Below are 15,193 nucleotides of genomic sequence, written 5' to 3'. Positions count from 1 at the left end.
ATGTCTGTTATTCTAAACCATTCAGTTCGTGGTGCTTTGGAATGGCAGCCCTAGGAAACCAAAACTTGGCATAGCTCCAACATAGCTCATGAGTTTAGTCTATAGCCTACCTGTTTGCAGGCACAGGAAGAGGAAGTAGGTGAGCTAGGTGATAGGAGAAAGAATTGGATGTATAGTGTAAATTACTCTAGAATAATTGGACTAAGGTGGGAAGACAGTGGCAGAGAGAGAATGGGAGAGCGAAGAAAAGAAAAAAACAAGTCTGACAGGAAATTTGGGCAAGACTGGGCAGGGCGGCATATGAAAGGATAGGATGAGAATTATTACCTTCCATGGCTCTTCCAGTTCCGTGGTCCAGAGGCTCTTCACTGTGTAAGCTAATGACTGCTGCTACCCTCAGAGAGAGATGTGGCCCCAAACTTTCCCACCTCCCAGTTGCCTGCCTCCCTTCCTTCCTCAAGACTGAGGAGGGTCCAGCCTGCCAGCCTTGAAAGAGGGAGCAGCTGCAGGCAAAGAGGTGAGCATCAAGCATCCCCTGGTCTCTCCTGCAGCCTCTAGGCTGCAAAGCTCCAGCCTGAGCATGCATGGACGAGGATATGAGGCAGTTCAGGCAACACACCTCCATGGAAGCTCCCAGGCTAGAATCAAACTTTCAAAGTGTGGGAGTATCTGATGGTGTCACCAAAAAAATGTAACTAAGGCTAACCTCACACAATTTCCTGATGTAAAATCAAGTTTAAGAAAATCATACCAACCATAGACAAGGCCTCTGAAATAAAAACGGAACAGTCCTCTTAAAATCCATGGATTTCAGTGATTTTACCTAGACTTTTTCCTCCCTATTAAGACCCACGTTTACATCTTTAATTTCTGGTCTACATTGAAGAAGGCTTTACTTCTTTATTTGGATGGGGGCTTAGCACTAAGGAACCTTTTAATTGTGGTTCTAAATCCCTGTGGGACACTGTGCTAAGAAGGATGACCTGGTTAAGCCCAGTAAACCCCCAATTCCTAACCCCAATGCACTCAGCCTGTATCTGGAAGCCTTTAAGAGAAGGGTGACAAAGTGAAATGAGGTCATAACATGGCGGGGGTCCTCATGCAATATGAGTGGTGTCCTAAAAAGAGGAAGATGAGTCTTGTACACAGAGAAAATACTACGTGAGGACACGGTGAGAGGTCCCGTGAGGAAACGCGGCCTCCAGAGAAACCAAGCCTGCAGCACCTTGGCCTCCTATTGCCCAGGCTCTGGCATCTCATTAGGGTGGCCCTAGCAAATGAATAATTCTCTCCTTCCATTCATTCACTCAGCAGATATATATGCAGCTCCTACCTGTCCTAACAGGGCCAGCTCACCTGAGCCTGTTGTGGTTTTTTCTCCATGCTTTAGCAATAGTCACTTTTTGAAAGCAATATTGACTCATCTTTTACCCAATCAGAATATCCATTTATACTCTAATGTAAGCACCGTTCTTAGCTGTGCAGTATGCTGCTAAGTTTCCTACATGCAAGAACAGGTATTCTTCCCTTCTTCACAGTAGAATTAAGTATCAATTATAAAGAAAAAAGTTGTAAGCTGTTTCTAATTCCCCTCCTACCATTCCTACATTGATGTCCTAATCCCAATATGCAAAGTGTCTGAGCTTTTAAAAGGGCGATGTTCATTGCTCAAAGAAGCAGGGCTTTGAGAATGTGTCTTCTCTAAACCAAACTTTGAAAAACAAGACTGGGACTGAGAGGTGTGACTAGTATACTTGAGGCTTGGGGTTTGATCCCCAGCACTACAAAATATAAACCCATTCAGATAGAGAACAAGGGCAGGTATAGTATGAGTGTAAGGCAATGGGAGCCCACAGACATTGGCTGATTGCAGAATAAAATGCTGTCATCACTTGAGCAAACAATTCAAAAGTTGTTTTAAAAAGTTAAATATAAATTTGCTATCTGACTCACCAATTCCCCTCCCAAGTATCTACTCAAGAGAAAGAAAAACATATGTCCCCATAAATACTTGTATGATAGATTCATAGCTACATTAATCGGAACAGCCAAAAGATGGAAACAGCCCAAACTATACCTCAGCTGGTAAGCAGATAAACAAAACATGGGAAAGGTCTGTTCAGTGGAATAGTACTCAACAATAATAAAGAAAGAAAGAAAGAGACTACTGATTCATGCTGCAAACTGGATGAATGTCAGACATCATTCTAAGTGAAGAAGCCAGAGGCAGAGGACCTTGGTATTGTATGACCCCATTCACATGGGATGACCATAAAACCCTTTTCCAAGCTCGGGGTGGGGGAGAGGGAATGTAGTGTAAATAGAACCACTGGAGGTCTTAGGATTAAGCTTTTTCAATTTGGTACAACTAAGACTCACTAGCCCTAAGACAATTCAGCCCAAAGAAAAGAAACAAATTGTTTTCTTCTTTAGTAAATGCCTTCAAGGCACCCAAGGGAACAATCCCACTAAAGCAGAAGTCCTTTGAGCAAGAACTCCCTGAGGAAGGGTAAGACAGGGAGAGCCTGCTGGGTTTTGGCAGGGAACGCAGTAAGGGATGGAGGGAAAACTGTAAGGTCAGGGTAAGGCAAGTTGTGCCCTGCAGGGCTGCAATGGGTACTGTCATGCCTGGGCAAGCCTGAGAGATGCCTGGGTCAAGATCCACTTCTCCGCAGGCCAGGCAGGCAGAGGGGTTTCCAAGGTTAGGACCAGCCTGGGGAAAACAGAAGCAAAGCCTTCCTTCAGAAGCACGAGGAGGGCAAGAGGAAGAAGACACACAGCTCCAAGAGGGAAAGCAGGGCCCCCACCTCAGCATTCAGTCTGAAAGAATACCACCCAGAAGAAGTCTCACGGGAACCTCGAAGACAACAAAATCTGGAGATTCCAAGAAAACTCCATATCCATCCTGATGGGAGACCCTTATCTCAAGTGACCCAACAAAAAAAAATAAATAAATAAAAGCCAGAAGTAGAGGGGTGTCTCAAGTGGAAGTGCATCAGACTTGAGAAAAAAAAGAAAGAAAATGAAGCCCTGAGTTCAAGCCCCAGTGCTTGCACGCGTGCGTGCACGCAAGCATACACACACACATACACACACACACACACACACACACACACACACACGAAGATAGTTTAACAGCACTGAGCTAAGTCTCCCTTTTTTCTGTTTCTTCCCCTGGCCTACTGAGCCCTCTAAGTCTCTGAAAAACAATAGACCCAGCCCTAGCTTATTTTAATCAACAGCTACAGCCAGGATAAAAATCAACAGAGCTTTGAGACTAAAGCTGATGGATCTTATCCATCAGGGAGAAGAATTTACTGGGTGCTTTAGATTTTATCTCACATGACTGACCATCATGAAACTGGAAGCCTGTAATTACGTATCCAGTGGATACAAAATTGATTAGTGGGTAGGTCCAGGTAAATGTCAACTGGGAAGAATTTAACAAATGCAGTTTCACAGCTTTTTCCCATTGCTATTTAACATTTTCTTTAATAACTTGCTGACAGAATGGTGATAAAACTGAGATGTATCCTTAAACCTGACAATAAAAAAAGCTAATACACAAATATTGATAAGATGTAAGTCAGGGAGCCTTGGTGTCTTCAAGGTTCTGCTCAATTCAGAGCAGGTACCCCAAAAAGTGTCATTTGAATGAACAACATATGCCAACAAAAGTAAAGTTCAGCAGTAGTAATTTCTCCAAGGAGGAAAAGGAAAATCATTAAGAAGAGTTTTACTATGAATTTAAAGCTAAGTCTAAATTTGTGTACAACCATGCAACTATGACAAACAGCAAAAAAAAAAATACTATGTTGTCTACAATGCACATAAATCTATCTTTACACACACATATACACACATACACATACACGAGAGAACATCATCTTAATCTGAAATATGCTGCAAACATAGTACACATTTGTCCATCTTTCTCTTGTTTTTCCAGACCTGGGGCTTGAACTCAGGGCCTGGGCATTGTCCCTGAGCTTCTTTTGCCAAAGGTTAGCATTCTACCACTTGAGCCACAGCACCAGTTCCAGCCTTTTCTGTCTATGTGGTATTGAGAAATTGAACCCAGGGCTTCATGCATGTTAAGTAAGCACTCTACCACTAAGCCACATTCATTCCCAGTCCTTGATCTTTCTCTTAAGCGAGAGTATCCATGTAAGCATGTACATACAAATAGATAAGCACACATGTATGTTTATTTTTTTCAAGAGTGTAAATGAGAAGGGAATCAAAGAAGGAGAGATGAACTGTCCAAGATTAACTGTCTTAGCAAAAGAGCAACAACAGACAAAAGTTGAGCTAGGGGTAAAAGGATGAAAAGCAGTCTCCTCTAGTCAAACCCTGGATGCACACACTTCACCTTCCCCAGTGGCCAGCTCCTGTCAACCAGGGAAGGGAAAGCACCAAAGCAGAAAACCCCACTAAAGTATCAGATCTACCTCCCTCTCAGCTGAGGGGCTCCTAGAGGGTTTCTTCAGCTCTGTTTTTAATTAGAATCTGAATATGTGTGTATAGGTATATAACTGTATGTGTGTATGTACCCCAATATTCTAATGAGTCAGCCCACTTAACCCCCTTCCACAGGAATAGCAGGACTTAATCCAAGCTAGACTCTCATGTACAGAGGGAAAATACAAGCACAGCCCAGGCACATAACTAGAAAAAAGAATGTTTCATATTACTTTTTTTTTTTACTAAATAATAGAGCTAGAAAGAATTTTTTCTTGCAGATAATATACAAGGGCTCTTCAACAACAAAAATGCTGGGAAGATTTAAACAATCTTTTATTCTTTTAAGAAAACTTAAAAGGAATATAACCAGTATGAAGAAAAGAGTGCTCAGTGTTCAAAGCTTTCATATCACAGTTGACATGATAAACTTGAGAGAAATGAAGAGCAAAATAATATCAATTCACAATTGAAAATGCACAAGATCCAGGAATGGACATAACATTTTAGAAAACTAAATCTACGGAAGGAGCACTAACTTAAGAAGAGGAGGAAAAAGTTACCCAGAAGGCAGAGGAAAGGCATGGAGAGTTTTAAGATTCCACAGAGCCAGGCATGGTGGCGCATGCCTATAATCTGAACTATCCTATTTGGCAGACTGAGGCAGACTGATTCATGATATAAAAATAGTGAGACCTTGTCCCAAAAACAACATGGATGGGCCAGGCACTGATGGCTCATGCCTGTAATCCTAGGCACTCAGAAAGCTGACATTGGAGGATAGCAGTTCAAAGCTAGCCCAAGCAAAAAAGTCCATAAGACTCTTATCTCCAACTAATCACAAAAAGCTGAAAGTAGAGCTGTGGCTCAAGTACTAAGGGCATGGCTAAAGTGGTGGAATGATTGCCTAGCATGCACCAGGCCCTGGATATGATCTGATGCCTGGTAACACAAAAGTAAGTTAATACATCCTTAGATGATAGATAGATAGATAGATAGATAGATAGATAGATAGATAGATAGATAGATAGATAGATAGATAGATAAGACTATGGAAGACAAATTTTAGTTTTGTAGAATAACACACTCACCTCTAGTAGAAGGATATTGTTGTAATACAGATCTTGTCCATCGCCAAACAACCCAATGTGTCCTAAGCACGGTCCCCAGGATGGAGCTACTGGGAAAGCAGGAAGAGATGAAGCCTAGTGACTTCTTTCAGAAATTGTAAGCGTGTCCTTGAAGGAGCTTGGAGGACCCCAGTCTTCTCCTTTCTCTCTCTTACCCCCTAGGCTCCCAAACACATTATCGAACTCATATCAGGACACTAATTCTCCTGTCTACACACAAAAGTCAGTTCACAAGAAAATCTATTCATGTGAAATCTATCCTCAGTCTTAGCTGATCCAGTCAAGTTAAAGTCTCTATAAAATAGGACACAGGCATGGTGGGTGAGGACTCTGCTGAGCCAAGATCTGCATCCCTTAAGTAATAGCATGATCTGGCTCAAATGAGGCTATCCATGTCTGTTTCCTCATCTGTAAAATCACCAGTAGCAAAATAAACTGCTCCCCGAGGCCCTTTCAGAATCTAAAATGTGGGGAATCTCTGAGAGAAAATCCTGCTTATGAAAATAGAAAGGACATGCTGGAAACACCTGAGGAGGACAAAGTGTGAGATATCCACTGGCCCACAAGGAGTCAGCCAGCATTGGCCAGGTGAATGAGTGAATGGCAGTGCATGGACTGGTAAATACTACAGGGCTGTCAGACAATCCCAAGGATCCACCAGAGGACAGTGATCTAAAAGTTCAGATAGTTGCATGCTTTTCTCAAGCCATCTCCTTTTGAATTTACTTTCAGAGAGGCAATCTAGTACAAACTAATAATCTAAGGATATCAGAATAGAAAGATCTTGTTTTAAACAGTTATACCAGCCTTCTCTTGACTTCCCCTCCCCTTGGCATCTTACAGCACACACCTCTGTATTTTTAGCCACTGGTACTGGGCCTGAATGCTAGAATCATCCTAACAGCTGTGATCAAGTACCCCAAACCCAAGTGTTTCAATGAAATGTCTCCTCTCTCCCACCTTCTGTCTATCTTTCTGTCTGTCTCTCATTTTATCTTCAATTAGTTGTACAAAGGGGCTTTGATTTAACATGTCTATTTACATGTACAATGCATCTTGATCAGTGCTACTCCTTCCATCCACCTCCCTGCCCCTCTACCCCCTCCCCACCCATCTCCTCAAACTTGCTTGTTTTCATATATGCACACTAAGTATTGTGACTTATTTGCCCTATTATTCCTCTTCTCATTTGTCTTTCCCCCTCATTTTTGCCCCCACTCCCTGAGTCAAGACATGGTCCTGCTTTCTGGTATTCATTTTTATCAAACTACCTGTTAATTATTCCAAGTGAATACACCATAGGATCTCACTCCCATGAATATCATTCTTTAGTCAGTATAGATAGATAAATAGATAGATGTAGATATAGATATCTCTGTATGTTTTCATATATATTTATAGTTTAGACCTAACTTCCACATATGAAAGAAAACATGCACCCTTTGTCTCTCCGAGCCTGGATTATTTTACTCAATATGATTTTTTCCAGGTACATCCTTTCCCTGCAAATGACATATTATTCCTCGTGGTGGATGAATAAAATTCCATTTGATGTGTATTTGTGTGTATGCTAAAATACTAATTTTATACATATATTAACTTTTCTGAAGGGCATCTGGGCTGTTTCCTTAACTTTGCTATTGTGAATAGTGCTTCAATGGACACAGGTATGCAGGTGCCTTTATTGTATCCTGTCATTCAATAAATGCACAAGAACGGTATCAATGTCAATGGATCATAGGATAATTCTATGCTTAGTTTTTTGAGGCATCTCCAACTGCCTTCCATAGTAGATGTCTTAGTTTGCATTCCCACCAATAGTATATTAGGGTTACTTTTTCCCTACCTCCTCATCAGCATTTGTTTGTATTTTAGATGATAGCCATTTTGACTGGAATGAGATGGAATCTAAATGTTGTTTTGTTTTTCATTCCTTTATAACCAGAGATGCTCAGCATTTCATGATGTACTTATTGGCTTTTTTTACTTCTTCTGAGACGTGTCTATGTTGCTCTTTTGCCCATTTATTAATTGGATTTTTTGATTCATTGGGGCTTTAGCTTTTTAGCTTCTTGTATATTCTGGTTATTAGACCCTTGTTAGATATATAGCTGTCAAAGAGCTCCCATTCTATAAGCTGTCTTTCTCCCATTGTGACAATATCCTTCACTATTCATAAGATATTTAGCTTGCTATAATCCCGTTTGTCAATTCTCTCTCCTATTTACTGAGCTCCTGAAGGTCTACTCAAGAAGCTCCTGCCTATGCCAATAGGTTCTAATGTATCCCTACTCCTTCCTATAGTAGTTTTAAAGTTTCAGATCTTAGGGGTTTTAATCCACTTTGAGTTGATACTAGTACAAGGTGACAAAAAAGAATCCAGATTCCATCTTCCATATATAGATATCCAGTTTTCCCAACACCATTAGTTGAAGAATACATCTTTTTGTTCCAACATACTTTTGGTGCTTTTGTCAAAAATCAGGTGGCTGTAGATGTGTAAATTCATTTCTGGGTCTTCTGATCTGTTCCATTAGTCTTCAGGTCTATTTTTGTGCCTGCACCAAATTTCAATAAAACGTCTTGTATCAGTTTTCTGTCTCTAGCACACAAGGTCCACACCAAACAATGTAAAGATTCATATTTCTGTTTGCCTCAGCCCCATCACAGCCTCAGCCTAAATCAGCTTCTAACAATACCCCATCATGAGATGCCAAACCACACCAGCCTCTGGGCCATAAGTGAGATGTTTTACCTTGCTTCACGGAGCTCATCTCCTTGACCTCAGCAAACCACACTGTCCTTACTGGTATAAAATAACAATAATTGTATGAAACTCTTGGGTTCTGTGGGTCAGGAATTGGAGCCAAGAAGAGCAGAGAAAGCTTGTTTCTGTGTCACTATCCCTGGAGCCTCAATTTGAAAAACAAAATGTTAAAGGTGACTCAAATAGTTGGGGAATGCTATAAAAATTTCTTAATTTATAAATCCAATGCCTGGACTGAGCTGGATCAAAGCCTGAGTTCCCATGGAGCAGCTGACCATAAGACCCACATGTGACTTGAGCTGGATTCCAAGGAATTCCATGGAAAGGATGGGTCCAGGAGTGGTGTTCCAATAGTTCAGACTTTTCCTGACCTAGCCTTATGTGTCAGGGTCCTGAGTACCACAAGTATGACTCTTTAAAGAAATATAAACTTATTATCTGATAGTTTGAGAGGGCAGAAGTCCCAAGTAAGGGCTTGAGCTAAAAATCAAGATGAAAGCCAATCTGCATTTCTTCTGGAGACCCAATGAGATAATCTGTCCCTGTGCTTCTTCTGGCTCCTAGAGGACACTTGCCTTCCTGGGCCCCTTCCACTGTCCTCAAAACCAGCAGCAGAGCACCGTCAAATCTCTTGTAGGTCTATCCTTTGCAATTGCACTGGGCGCACTCTGATAATCTAGTAATTTTCCCATCTCAAAATCTGTAATAAATTCACATCTGCCAAGACTTTGCCATGAAGGCAAGTTACAGGTTCTGTGGAAACATCTATACCAGGAAGAAGGAGCACTGTTCTGCAACCACACCTTAGAAGTTACAGAACATTCCTTCCACTGCACATTATTGGCCTAAGCAATCACAACCAGCCCTAATTCAAGAATAGCAGCATACCCTGCTGGAAAGATCCCAGGGAAGAGAGCAAATTCTTTTTTTTTTTTTTTTTTTTTGGGTCTGGTCGTGGAGCCTGAACTCTGGGCCTGGGCGCTGTCCCTCAGCTCTTCAGCTCAAGGCTAGCCCTCTACCACTTGAGCCACAGCGCCACTTCCGGCTTTTTTCTTTTTGCTTATGTGGTGCTGAGGAATCGAACCCAGGGCCTCGAGCATGCAAGGCAAGCGCTCTACCACTGAGCCACCTTCCCAGCCCGAGAGCAAATTCTTACCTACTGATCTTCTCCTTTACCATATACATTATCTCCTAGAGGCCAGCTTTTACAAGACTGGAAGGAAAGAGAGCAAAAGCTCTTGGTATAGAAGAGGAACCACTGCAACAACAATACTCACAAGACAATATGTTGGAAATGGTGGGGAAGTTGGTGGGGAGGGAAAGTAGGAGAAAAATGATGGAGGGGGTAACAATGTTCGACAAGAAATTACGTAACTGTAATCCCTCTGTACATAACCTTGACAATAAAATTAAATTTTAAAAAAGAGGAACTATTCAACAAACACCCAGATTTGAACCAGGCACCTTTGGATCTACAGCTAAATACTCTACCACTGAGCTGCACCTTCTGTGGCAGTAAACATGACTAATTATACCTTTTTGATGTAGAAAAATATTAAATCTCTATTTTTTGATGATTCTGTTTTCTTTTCTTTACATGTGATGTATTGAAGTGTATATCTTTGGGAAGGTGGGGGAGGAGAAGGGTACAGAACTCAAGAGGAAAAGGGTAAAAAATACAGCAGTGGAGCTCACTGGAAACTGATGAAAGTGAACTATACAACTCATGAGTGGAGACAAGAGGAGGAGGGGAGGGACTGGGAGAGGAGGAAGGAAAGGAAGACACTTTACGAAAGGAAATGAAGGAAATGTACTCGTTACCTGACTCAGGAAATTGTAATCTCTCTGTATATCACCTTTACAATGACAATAAAGCAGAAGGGCTGGGAAGGTGGCTCAGTGGTAGAGCGCTTGCCTCGCATGCATGAGGCCCTGAGTTTGATTCCTCAGCACCAGATAAGCAGAGAAAGCCAGAAGTGGCGCTGTGGCTCAAGTGGTAGAGCGCTAGCCTTGAGCTGAAAAGCTGAGGACAGCGCCCAGGCCCCAAGTTCAGGCCCCACAACCAGACCCAAAAAAAACAAACAAACAAAAAAAAGACAATAAAGCAGATAATAATTTTTTAACAAAAAGAATGGCAACATGGACCTATTGGCTTAGTGGAAGGTGTACAAATAAACTCAGGCATAGTTCACAACTGCCGCATCACTCCTACGAGTGGCCAAAATTGGCTGGAGGGAGTCGAGGGAAGAAGGGAAAGGAGGTTGGTTCTTATTCTAGACTCACATTCACAAATGCAGATAGGTCTACACTCTGATGATTCCACAGACACCTGACACAAAGCAAGAGACACACAATGCAGCTGCTCTTATGTAAATTTTAGTGCCATAAGAAATGACTAAATCCCATCTTTATTCACAGTTGAGGTCAAGAAAATCCTTCTTTTTAGATTTGTTCCTAAGAAAAGATTAGATTGGAGTGCTGCATGTTTTGAATTATCACAGTTCTTTAGGAATGCATCCCTTTCCTAAAATGCAAACATTCTATACTTGTTTTAGTTCTGGAAGGATCCAAAACATAATATAGCACAAGAAAAAAAGAGAAGATGTGAAAATTGCATCCAACTTTTAGCATAAGGATTAAAAGAATCACCAAATGATTAACTTCCCTCATATACTCATTTCTCATGCTGTTTGAATTGAGGGAATATTTCTTCTGTTGAAATCAAGCATTATTAGTAAACAGCAGTTGTGAGAACTCGAAGTGGCTAAATTGCAGGCTTTGTTGGAAACAGGCCTGAATAGAACATATTAGCATAAATTGTATTTTTTATGGTTAAGCTGCAGTGTTAAATATCAAACTGTGCTAAATGATTGCTCTCCATACAGCGGCTAAATTGAACTACCTGTTATATCAGGTTAGTAAATTGTCAAACTTGGAAAAGTCAGTAATTTAATGGATGTGTTTATAAAACATCCTGAGGTACCCTGGCTTACCATTGCTGAACAAAATGCCCCTTAGAGTGTTGAAGTCTGTCTATTAAAAAGATGGTAAATATAAGATTAATTTTTAAAAGGAAAGCTAATATACAGTGAAAATTGACATAACACATTCATTCAGATGGCATGTTAAAAACAAGAAAAGGTCATATTATGGGCTGGAGGAATGACTCATATGGGAGCCTGTTTGACAAGCACATGGCCATGAGTTCAAACCCCAGTACACCAAAAAAAGAAAAAAAGGAAGAGACATAAAATCATATTCTGCCAGGCACTGGTGGTTCACGCCTGTAATTCGAGCTACTCGGAAGGCTGAGATATGAGGACCACTGTTCAAAGCCAGCCCAGGAAGGAAAGTCCATGAGACTCTTATCTCCAATAAACCACTCAGAAAACCAGAAGTGGCACAGTGGCTCAAGTGGTAGAGTGCTAGCCTTGAGCTGAAGAATTGAGGGACAGCATTCAGACCCAGAGTTATTTGTCATGATTGACAAACAAATAAATAAATAAATAAAAATATAATCATATTCTATCTTAATTTTCTCTAAATTGAGTAATACCATCAAATTATTTTTGCCTTATCACAGTGCTACTATTTGGACAACAATGGATATTTGGATAAACTGGATATTAAATTTTGTCCAATCCAACTGACTGACCAACATTATTCTCCTTCATCTTTGACTTTGGGTGTTTGGGACATTGTATGAAATGAGAAGAAGAAATTAAGCAAAATGTTTATCTTTATGACATAATTTTTCTAAATTTTATATATTCTTTCAATGTGTATGTGCATGTGTGTGCATGTGTATGCTACCACTTGAGTAACCCTCTTAGCCCATAAACTTTATATTAAAATACATAGGAATATATCCCATAAATGTTATATGAAATATATATCTATATAGTCCATAAGTATCCAGAATTTGTATAAAGAACTTTAGGCAGGTCACTGTCATATATATTAAATGGAATGTTGATTATATACCACACAGCAGATACACAGAACCCTGAGAATAACCACAGTGCTTTGAGTGTGACTTAGTTCTGTCAAATGTAAAATTCAGCAAATATACTTGAAAGCATTGAATGCCAGTCCTGATTATTGAATACCAGATCATGAGGCATTATTTGAGATCTGCCCATTTGAAATAATTAAAAATAACCAAGCATCAGTTAGTAAATGACTTATTTATATCTTCTATATCACCAGAAGGGCAAATTAGCTCTCATTATCAGTCCCTTTACAACATATGACCCACCTTATTTTGACCCCATCAACATGACAGGAAGTCATTTTCATTATTGTAATACATTTTTCTAATTACAAAAGAAACACATCCTCATTATACATAATTTAGGTACCATAAGCTAGCTAAATAAAGATCCTCCATAGTGACTTCTTTCAAACACCACAAATTAGGGCCCTATTCTTGTTATTTAAATCAAAAGATATAAGAATTGTAGCACAATTGACCCATAAATTAACCCATATAGATAATTTTTTAACCAAGTCCAGCCCATCAGACCCATCAGGAGGCTGGGTCTACACCTCACACTGGCTGGTGTTCCAGCCAGTTAGGTGTATGATCTAAAACTGGAATGATTCTGAATGACAAATGGGCCCAGTATACAATTCACTACATGTTACAAATTCAGGTAAGCTGAAATAAATAATGTGCGTGGTAACTCAGCAAAGGAAGAGAAAATTTTTTCTAGTAGGATCCAAGGGCTGCAGAAGGGAAATATCCGAGCAGAACATTGATGGAAAGAAGCCATTAAGAGCTAAGAAGTTCAAGGAAATGCCCTCTCAAAGAGAAGAACTATCCACCAAGCAAGGCAGGAGTGATAAAGTCCCCAGTAGATGTTTCTATGAGCAAGTCATAGCGGAGCTGCCCATTCTATCATCAGGAGAGTCTAACCTCAGAGCAAACTCATCTTTTATTTTTTTCAGGTTTTTTTCCCTCTGAGGCCTTACTACTCCATTCTAGAAAACCTAGTATGTAAAATATTTCTAAACTCTGTAAGTTAGGATTATTTAACTGGAGTTAGCAAACAAACCAATTCAACCAGCAATAAATAAAACAAAAATAAAAATAAATAGTTATCTCACATAACTCAAAAGGTTACCATGTTTAATGTGGTTTGGGTAAACTGAATTGACATACTGAAATGAGGTGCTCCTGTTTCTATGTTTCTCATCCTCGCTTCTGCTTATATCTACTTCTCTTTGCATGCTAACTTTCCTTTCCTTCTGTAGATGGAATCTTTATGCTCGGGAGAGACAGCTTTGGGCAAACCAACATTCTCACAACTTATTGACATATATAAAAAAAAGAGCCATGTTCCCCAACTAGATCTAGCCAGAGGGCCCAGGGTAGCATCTTATGGCCTTATATAAGGCTATATATATAGATATATAGATATGTATATAGTATGTATATCTTATAGCAAATGCCCATCCCTAAACCAGTCACTTGCCTAAAGGGATGTGGTAGCAGGGTTAGCCCACTACAGGTCACAGGTCTACTTATGAGAACAGGAGGAGGAAAAGTCACCAAAATGGACCCTCCCACTAGCAGGAGAGAAGTGGCTTCCCAAAGGAAGAGGAGGAGGAGGATGGGAGAGTGAGAGTATCTTCCAACTGTTCAGAAGATCCCTGTCATCTTAGCATCACATAGTCCCCTGGAGGTCTCCCAGGAAGGAATGTGGGTGGATCACAATTCCCCTGCAATGTACGATGATGAGAAATACACTACAGGCATGTGTGAGCTGCACTAAAAGACCCTCCTGACAATCAAAAGATATTGGCCAAATGTTCAAACTGAAAAAGCCTACTGAATTCTAAAACAGAAAAGCAGAAGAACCAACTGCTCCCAACCTCATGTCCCCTCCCTCCCCAAGTATCAGAGTCACCTGGTTTAGCACTTGTGGTTTACATTAGCATATCTAAAATCTGGACATTTAAAATTAGATCGTAAGTGGAGTGGGCACCCATCTGGCACTGTGGATGTGCCAGGTGCTGTCCTAAGTGTATGCCATATAGTACCACTTGCAAAAACCCCTATGATTATTTCCATTTGTGGCAAAAAAAAAAAAAAAAAGAGTGCAGAGCCTGACCGGAGCTCAGATAACCGAGCTCCAGAGTGTGCATTTATGACACCAAGGTTTGGCTTGGTGCCTGTACCCAAGATAAATAGTGAAGAAAAGATGGTGGGCAAGGAAAGAGAAAAAAGCAACACACTGGACCAAAGTAATCTATACAAGAATAAATAAGCAGCTGTAATAGCAAAACCGAGACACTCAACTGTCAGCTTAGGAACACAAGCTTGTGGATGCAGCCCCAACACTGTCTGGGAGTCCATGAGCAATCTGGTTTAATGAATCCTACTCTCAGACTCATCCTACTCTCCTGCTACAAAAATATCCTCTCCTTCTCTGCAGATGCTGTGCCCACAAAGGCAGCTTGGTCTCTGGAGATCACTTTTCTCCACAGGACCAGCGTGGTGTCTGGCACATTGTCATGTTCATCAGTGTCTGTTTAGCAATGAGGCATCAGTGGCCACCTGTTTTTAAGAGTCTTAGGAGCTGAAAGATGAGTTTCATATTTCTGGAGTATGTGCTCTGTGCCATGCCCTGGGCTAGTTGGTGGACCCTTTCCTAGGACCCTCAGAACTCCTATTAATCCTCACACTCAGCTAGATTATAATCCATTCAGGTCCTGGGAGGGCTCCAGGACCCCACTCCAGGCACACATCTCCCACCTCTGTTCTGCTTGGTAGGTGTCAGGTCTTGCTCATAAGAACAAAAGTATTCAAAAAAGCAGAAAGTGTCTTCCC

The 15,193-nt window shown here is 40.8% G+C and overlaps 1 protein-coding gene across 4 annotated transcripts in view; it reads right to left on the bottom strand.

Annotated features, from left to right (window-relative positions):
- The window catches only part of LOC138803464 (transcription factor HIVEP3-like), a 405,830-nt gene that overhangs the window by 354,383 nt on the left and 36,254 nt on the right, over positions 1-15,193 (bottom strand). The window contains exons 2-3 of one of the 4 annotated variants that reach the window (XM_069987525.1): positions 8,052-8,149; positions 5,553-5,638 (exon numbers count right to left, since the gene is read on the bottom strand). The exons of the other annotated variants lie outside the window; for them this stretch is intronic. The gene's annotated coding sequence lies outside the window, so the exon portion shown is untranslated. The remainder of the gene's footprint in view (positions 1-5,552; positions 5,639-8,051; positions 8,150-15,193) is intronic. 4 annotated transcript variants of the gene reach the window in all.

This window comes from Dipodomys merriami, unplaced genomic scaffold, assembly GCF_024711535.1.
Source record: "Dipodomys merriami isolate MVZ:Mamm:240054 unplaced genomic scaffold, mDipMer1.0.p SCAF_34, whole genome shotgun sequence".
Taxonomy (NCBI): Eukaryota; Metazoa; Chordata; class Mammalia; order Rodentia; family Heteromyidae; genus Dipodomys; species Dipodomys merriami.
This window is presented reverse-complemented; position numbering and strand designations above follow the sequence as displayed.